The sequence below is a fragment of the Carya illinoinensis genome, chromosome 5, assembly GCF_018687715.1.
Source record: "Carya illinoinensis cultivar Pawnee chromosome 5, C.illinoinensisPawnee_v1, whole genome shotgun sequence".
In the NCBI taxonomy this organism is placed as follows: domain Eukaryota; kingdom Viridiplantae; phylum Streptophyta; class Magnoliopsida; order Fagales; family Juglandaceae; genus Carya; species Carya illinoinensis.
Genome location: NC_056756.1, coordinates 33,405,641 through 33,413,458, shown reverse-complemented (window position 1 = coordinate 33,413,458; position 7,818 = coordinate 33,405,641).

Genomic DNA, 7,818 nt, shown 5'->3' with positions numbered 1-7,818 from the left:
ATTGAAAAAGGGCTCTCTCTCATTCGTTTTTTTTTTTAATAATAAGAATGACATAGTAGTGACACCTATCACTGCCACGTCAATACGTGTTGGGAAGCACATTTTTACTACATACAGGTAGCAGCTCTCTTTTTTTAATCCTATAAACAAGAGGTTCATTACAACTATTAGGTAATTTACCACAAGACAGGAAAGTCCCTAAATAGGTTGTTAGAAAAAGAACCTTTTACAAAACCAGTGCTTGAAGCTATCAATTGCTTTCTAACCCGAGAGACATGTTTATGAACTAGAAAAGTGCTCTTGTGATGATGCTTTGGCTTGATGGTTCCCCACTTAAAATGAAGAGAAGTGGTGATAAGGGATTCCTATGTCGCAATCCACAACTTGATTAAAAGAGCTTTGCAATAGTACCATTTAGACTTATAAAAATTTTGGAGCCATATAACAATGGTGAAGAAGATTTATAATAGCTTTGTTAAAACCAAATGAGCTCAATACAGTAATGAGATAATCCCAATTAACCCTATCAAATGCCTTGGCCATATCAACTTTTAAAATAACATTATTTCCCTGAATTTCCTCCTCAGGGGTGAAAGTTTAAACCTGAAAACCGGCCTATAATAGACTGGTTGGTCTGGTTTTAGACCAGTTCTGTTCAGGACCCGTTCCTATATTATAAAAATCAGTCGGATTCGGTCCAATTTCGGTTTTGTGCTTTTCGATACTGGCCCAGACTAGTTTTAAATATATATAATAAAATTTAATATTATATAAATAATTTTAATATTTTATATAAATAATTTATATATATATAATTATATATATAATATATAATTATATATCATATATGAAATAATTTTATATTATAATTTATATCATAAATTTTAATCTTAAATACGAACATTTGTATTTTATTTGATCATATGTTATTAATAAAAAATATATATTAATTACATTTTATGTTTTAATAAATTCTCAACATATTCCTTTTGATAAATATATAATACATTAGTAATACTAATATTAATATACTTTAGTATATTAATTACTTTTTGCTTTAATTAATTAGTATACATTAGTATACTAATGTATATTAGTATATTAATTAAACCAAAAACTGGAGCGGAATCAGTAAAAATGGAAGTGCCGAATTAGGAGGGTAATCGGTACAAAATCGATTCTTGAAAATGCAAAATCGGTGTAACCGGTTCGGTTCCAAAAATTCTTCAAAATGGGACCAAACTGGACTAATAACACCCATATTCCTCCCTAGGCTATGAGTTTACTCATGCAATAAAGAAATACTTTCATAAACTAATATTCCTTCAATGAATACCCCTTATTGTGGAGAAATTCATAGGCACAAGGGAAAAAAGTTTGTTTGCCATTATCTTCGTAAAGATTTTATAAAAAACATAGCATAGACTTTGTAGAGGTCGTGTTTTGTACGCCATTGGGTCGTGCTCTCGGCAACTCGGGTCCTTGATCTAGGGCTTGCAAACACAAAGGTAACTCCTAAGTCCGGCGAATGGGTGGAACCTCCAATACCTAAGTCAGTAGAGTTCAAGGACAGTTGTAGTAAGCAAAGTTTAGGGAGTCTAACCCTTATTTCGATGTCTAATGGTTGCTTTTATACCTGTGTTTGGGGTCAGAGGGCCACACCCTACTGCTGGGTGAAGGGGTGTCCTCCTAAAGCTCCTTTCTGCCAGATTGCATTTAATATGGCGTGGCTCCCTAATGAAGTAATTAATATGGCGTGATCTTCTGATAAGTGTAATTAATGTGACATGATCTTCTGGTAAGTGCAATTAATGCGGCGTGATTATCTAGTATTGCCTTAGAGTTCAGTTCCATCGGGATGGTGTGTCTCCCTTCTTCTTCGTCTAAGCAGCCTTCTGTGTTCCCAAAACCGCAACTCGTCCTTGATTCGGCACCATGTACCCAGCTTGTGTGGGTTAGGAGTCTTCAGTTGGGCAATTGAGGGGCTTGGTGGATTCGGGCCCTCGAGTACTAGGCTTGGCTTCTCAAACCTTTAGGGGTTTAGGAAATGTCCTCCTGACACGTGGTTTGAGCCTACATTCTTGGGCCTGAGGCCTTGGGAAAATCCCCCTAACAAACTTATTGAGTGAAAGTTAGCTAACGTCCGAGGAGTTTCTATTTTTGGAACCATAGTAATAATAAAATGCTTATAATAATTTATTAAGGGCTACCTCTAAAGAAATCCAATACTAAAGAAATCCCATACAACTTGAACATCCGAAGAAAAAATGCTTCAATATTACATAAAAAATGAAGATGAGTATCCATTAGGTCTTGGAGCTTACTCAAGAGGTATGGACAAAACAACATCTTTAACTTTTTCCAGGTCTAGTGGTCTAAGTAATAATAACTTGTCATCATCCTTGAGCACGCTTGGAATAACTCTGAACAAGTCTTTACGATCAAATACAAATACAATACAACGGACAATTGTTGCTGAAAAAAAGGAACAAAAGCAAATTGAATCAAGGTTTGGTTAGAAACCTCCTTGCTAGAATGTAATGTAAGAGTAGATACTATATCCTTTATCATTTTATGAAGAAATCTTTGGTGAAAAATAGTGTTTTTACGACCCTCTTTCAACCAAGAAATGTAAGTATTTTAATCGTAAAATATTTACTGTTACAGGATGGCAGCATCATACTCTACCTAAAACTTTTTTAAGTTTTTAGCATGAGGTTCATTTTTAATCATCTGGTCTCTTAATAAATTTCATCTATGCCCTGAATCACCAAACACAACCTTACTCCATTCCTTTAGGGTCAGCTTTAATCTTTTTAGCTTCACATCTATACTTTCATTCTTGTAAAGTGGCATGGCTTTGACTAGTTTCTAACTAATTACAAAATTAGTAAACTTTGGGTTTGGGTGAGTCACCCACTCCATTCGAAGTTTAAAAATAAATGGATCAGTTTGAGCGTGTTACTTACAAAATAATAAGTAAGAGAGTATGGTCTAAGTGAATTATTTCCAAATGCAATAGAGAAACATCAAGAAAAAGATTCACTCTAAAAACTATTAACCAAAGCCCTATCAAGCCCTTCCTATGTAAAGTTCATGAAGGAAAATATCCCAAGTCAAGCCCATCAAAGGGCCTCCACTAGAAGACAACAGAAGGAGAGAGGAAGAAGAGACAAAGAGGAGACAATGAGGGGACAATAGAAAAGAAGGGGTCAGAGGGAAGAAAGGAGGTGATGGAAAGGAAAAGAAAAAAGAGAAATGAGAGAAAATAGAGGAGGTTAGTCACGCAAGAGAAAAGGCTACTATGCCCCACCGCTCTTGAGGTGCATGGAGAAAGGGGATCAAATCAAATAAAAAGAGGGAAAATCTGCCAGAGGAGAGGACTCTCTAACTTGGACTCCAGTTTCTTCACTCTCGCGACGAGAGCTCTAGAGATAAGGATCTTCTCTAAAAAATAGTCATCCAACCTCCATTATATAAAGAGACTGTAAAATATTCATATTATAGTGGATTTATCTTCCAAACAACCAGTGGATATAAGTCTAGTGCTGAATCACGTAAATCTAGATCTCCATCTCTTTTATTTTTCCTATTTTTATTTTTGATTCACTACTATGGAAGTATGCACGGACACCGTACGACCGCTTTGGACCGCTACCAGAGGCTGCAAACCACCCGGATCGAGGCTCGAAACGCCACCATGGGTCGGGAATGATTCTTTCTCCTCTTCTGGCATGTTGTGCAATATTTTGGCATTAGTAGTTCCCCTTTCTTCATCAGCACCATGTAAACCTTGATCATTTAAAAGGCAAGTCATATAGAGAATCTTGCACTATAAGATTCAAAATATCAAATTTAGCAACTCTTAGGACTAGTATTCCTCCTGGCCTTTCTTCATCAGACTTCATAATGTTAATTAGACCAAGCAAAGATTCAATTTTCCCTAAGGATCACTTTGAATATAGTAGTGACACTTTGCACAAACAATAGACATCAACACAATGGAACCATGCTATACAGTGGAAAATGTTAAATGCTTCTCATTATATCAAACTATTGAACTATCCACTTCATCTTTAGCATACAATCAAGTCTTAGCCTCCGATCTTCATTAGAAAAGGATTGGGAGAATCCTATCTTTTGAATCTATAGAACACATTTTCTATAATAGCACTTCATCTATAACAAGTGAATAATGCCTCATAAATGTTAAAGAGGATGGACATTATACTTTATATTTCAGCATTGGGAGACAGGAGCATGGGAAGAGATGGAGTTTCATCCACCTTTTTTTGACATCTATAAAAGAGAAAATGCACCCAAACAAATAGGAGGGAATCTACCATTTCTAGACATTGAGAAGGGATGGATTGACCCATTTTGAAGGTGTGGAAAGGTAGCAGGATGGGACAAATTGACTCATTTTATGGAAGTAAAAAAGTGATAAGAAGGGGTTGGTCCACCCCATCTACCTCCAAACACACCTTCCTTGCAAGAGAAGGAGACCAATTCGGTCCACCTTCCCTTCTTAAATGTGTTGTACCCTCTCCGAAAGCATTAAGAAGCAAAACAAGTGGATTGATCATTTCATTGAATACTCTCTTCATTAAGAAGGCTGGAGCTAGAGACACATGGAAGGGAGAAATTGGCATATTTTCTCAGTAGAATTAGAGTTTTGCTATATACAAGTAAAGTCGCGTACTAATCTGCGTACTAATATTAATTTATTCCTACTTAAAATTTAAATGAGCATCGTTTTTAACAAAATCTACTTTTTGACCAATCACATTAGATTGGTATATATATTAGTGTACAATTATACTTGCAACTAGATTTTTTTATAAAATTAAGGAAAATAGATCCCCTGCAATCATTTAGAAGAGTAGATGGCCATGTGACATACTAATGCTGTTGTGGCATTGAGATTTTTAAGATTTTTTAATTGAATTGTTGAAGCTAATAGCATATGTAAACCAATCAAAGATTAATATATGGCATTAGTATACCAGGTGGCAATTACTCTGTTAGTTTTCTAATGAAAGATTGACGAAAGTATTTAATTGAAAGTTTTTTATTCTTGAGTGTTAATGCTACCAAAGTTGAAAATTGTGACCTTGATGTATAAAAATATGATAACCTAGATACTAATGTTACATCTAACCATATGTTTTGTTCTAAAATAATGTAGTGCTGATAAAATTATACTCATGTTAGCATTTTAGTTGTCTTAAGATAGGTTTGGATAATGAGTTAAGATGAGATGAGTTGATATAAAAGTTGAATAAAATATTGTTATAATATTATTTTTATTTTGAAATTTGAAAAAGTTAAATTTTTTATTGTATTTTATTTAGAAATTTAAAAAAATTGTAATAATTAGATTAAATAAGTTAATATGGTTTTGGTATAAAAAAAAAGATTGATAGTTACACGCGGTATTAAATTTTTATGGTACATAGGCGTAAAGAATAATTTGAAAAACTTAAAGAAGTTCAAGAATGGTAAACTATCAACACTACCAATAATGCATTTCTTATTTGTCCAAAAAAAAAAAAAAAACAAATAATGCATATCTTAAGACATTTTACTATAAAGTTTAAGACATTATACTAAAAATAGAATCTTCAAAAGAGTATCAGTTTTAGCATTTTGATCTCTAACATTTTGGCTGATGAACTTGATTTTTTTAACCACTTATTCTCATTTGTTTGTATGGTAGGAATATGAAACCTTAAAAATTTGGCTTGAGTGGAGAATGAAGTCAATAACTATTTATATAGTATGCAAAGGTAAAAGAACATAAATTGAGAAATAAAAAAAAGGAAATTAAAGAATATTATTTTCAATAAATTAATCATTTAATTAAATATCCTCTTTTCATTTAATATTATTAGCTTAATATATAAATATGTTATTTTAATTGAAAGTATATATTTTTTTATATATCTTAAGGGAGGTTTGGATAGTTAGTTGAGATGAGATGAGTTGAGATGAAATTTGATAGTTGAATAAAATATTATTAGAATATTATTTTTTAATATTTTTATTGTTTTGAGATTTGAAAAAATTAAATAATTTATTATATTTTGTGTGAAAATTTGAAAAAATTGTAATGATTAGATTAAGGGCCTGTTTAGGGTTGTGATATGAGTCTTAAAAAGTGCTTAAATATTTTTAAAAGCTCTTTAATGAAAAAAATTAGGTCGTTTGAGTGTTATATATTAAAACACTTTTAATCTCAAATAAATTAAAAAATACGTTTGAGGACAAACATCATTATAATGTTTTTTCTCAAATGCGCTTTTTTGAATAATGCAGAATGTAATTTGAATTTTTAAAATACTGTCAATTGACGAAAATATCCATACAACTTTAAGATAATTACAACTTTCAAACTTTTAAAGATATAGTTATAATTTTTAAAAATTCAAATAACCGTCATTTCTACTTCAAAAAGTAATTTTTTAATTTGTTTCCAAACAAACGTAACATGTTTGAAAGTATTTTAAACATATAATTACCAAACAATAAAAAAAATTTTAATAGTAGAACTTATTACTTAAGTTATAAGCTATAAGTCTTAAAATTATAAACTATATTTTCTACCGCAATCCCAAACAAGCAGTAAATGAGTTGAGATGAGTTTATGGGACTTTTGTATGTTATTAATCTCATCTTATTTTATCTTATATAATCACTACAACTTTTCCAAATTTTCATATAAAATATAATAAACAATTCAATTTTTTCAAATCTAAAAGAAATTAATTTAAAAAAATAATTTTTTAACACTATTTTATTCAACTTTCAACATTTATCTTATTTCATCTCATCCGTGTAACCAAACGAGGTCTTAATGATTTGGATTTTCTGATAAGAAAATATTTTCTTAATTTAAATATATAAAAACCAAAATAAAAATTAAACAATTTTTAAAAACAAATTAAAATTATATTAAGGGTGGGTTTGGATAGTGAGTTAAAATTAGAAAAGTTGAGATGAAAGTTGAAAATTGAATAAAATATTGTTAGAATATTATTTTTTAATATTATTATTATTTTATAAATTGAAAAAGTTGAATTACTTATTATATTTTGTGTGAGAATTTGAAAAAATTATAATGATTAAATGAGATGATGAGATAAAATTCTTTTTGTATCCAAACCTAGCTTAAGGGCGTGTTTGAAAAAAGTTTTAATACAAAAATTCTTATATCATTTTTCCTTATTTCCTTCTCAAACATCACTAAGATATAAATATTTTCATATTAATTATTATAACTTTTTCAAATTAATTATTACAATTTTTCAAATTTTCAAACAAAATAAAGAACAAACTAATCTTTTCAAATCTCTAAACAAAAATAATATTAAAAAACTATATTATAACAATATTTTAACTTTATAATATTTTTATTCAATTTTTCCTCTCACATTTCTCAAAACCCCATAAAACATTAAGCCCCGTTTGGATTTGGAAAACGTTTTATTTCATCTCATCTCATCATTATAAAATTTTCAAATTCTCACACAAAATATAATAAAGAATTCAATTTTTTCAAATCTTAAAATAATAATAATAGAGTTTTGCTATATACAAGCAAAGTCGCGTACTAATCTACGTACCAATACTGATTCATTCATATTTAAAATTTAAATTAACACTGTTTTCAATAAAATATACTTTTTGACCAATTACATCAAATTGATGCATAGATTAGTGCACAATTGTGCTTGCAAGTATATTTTTCCATAATAATATTAAAAAATAATATTCTAATAATATTTTATTCAACTTTCATCATTCATCTAAAACCAT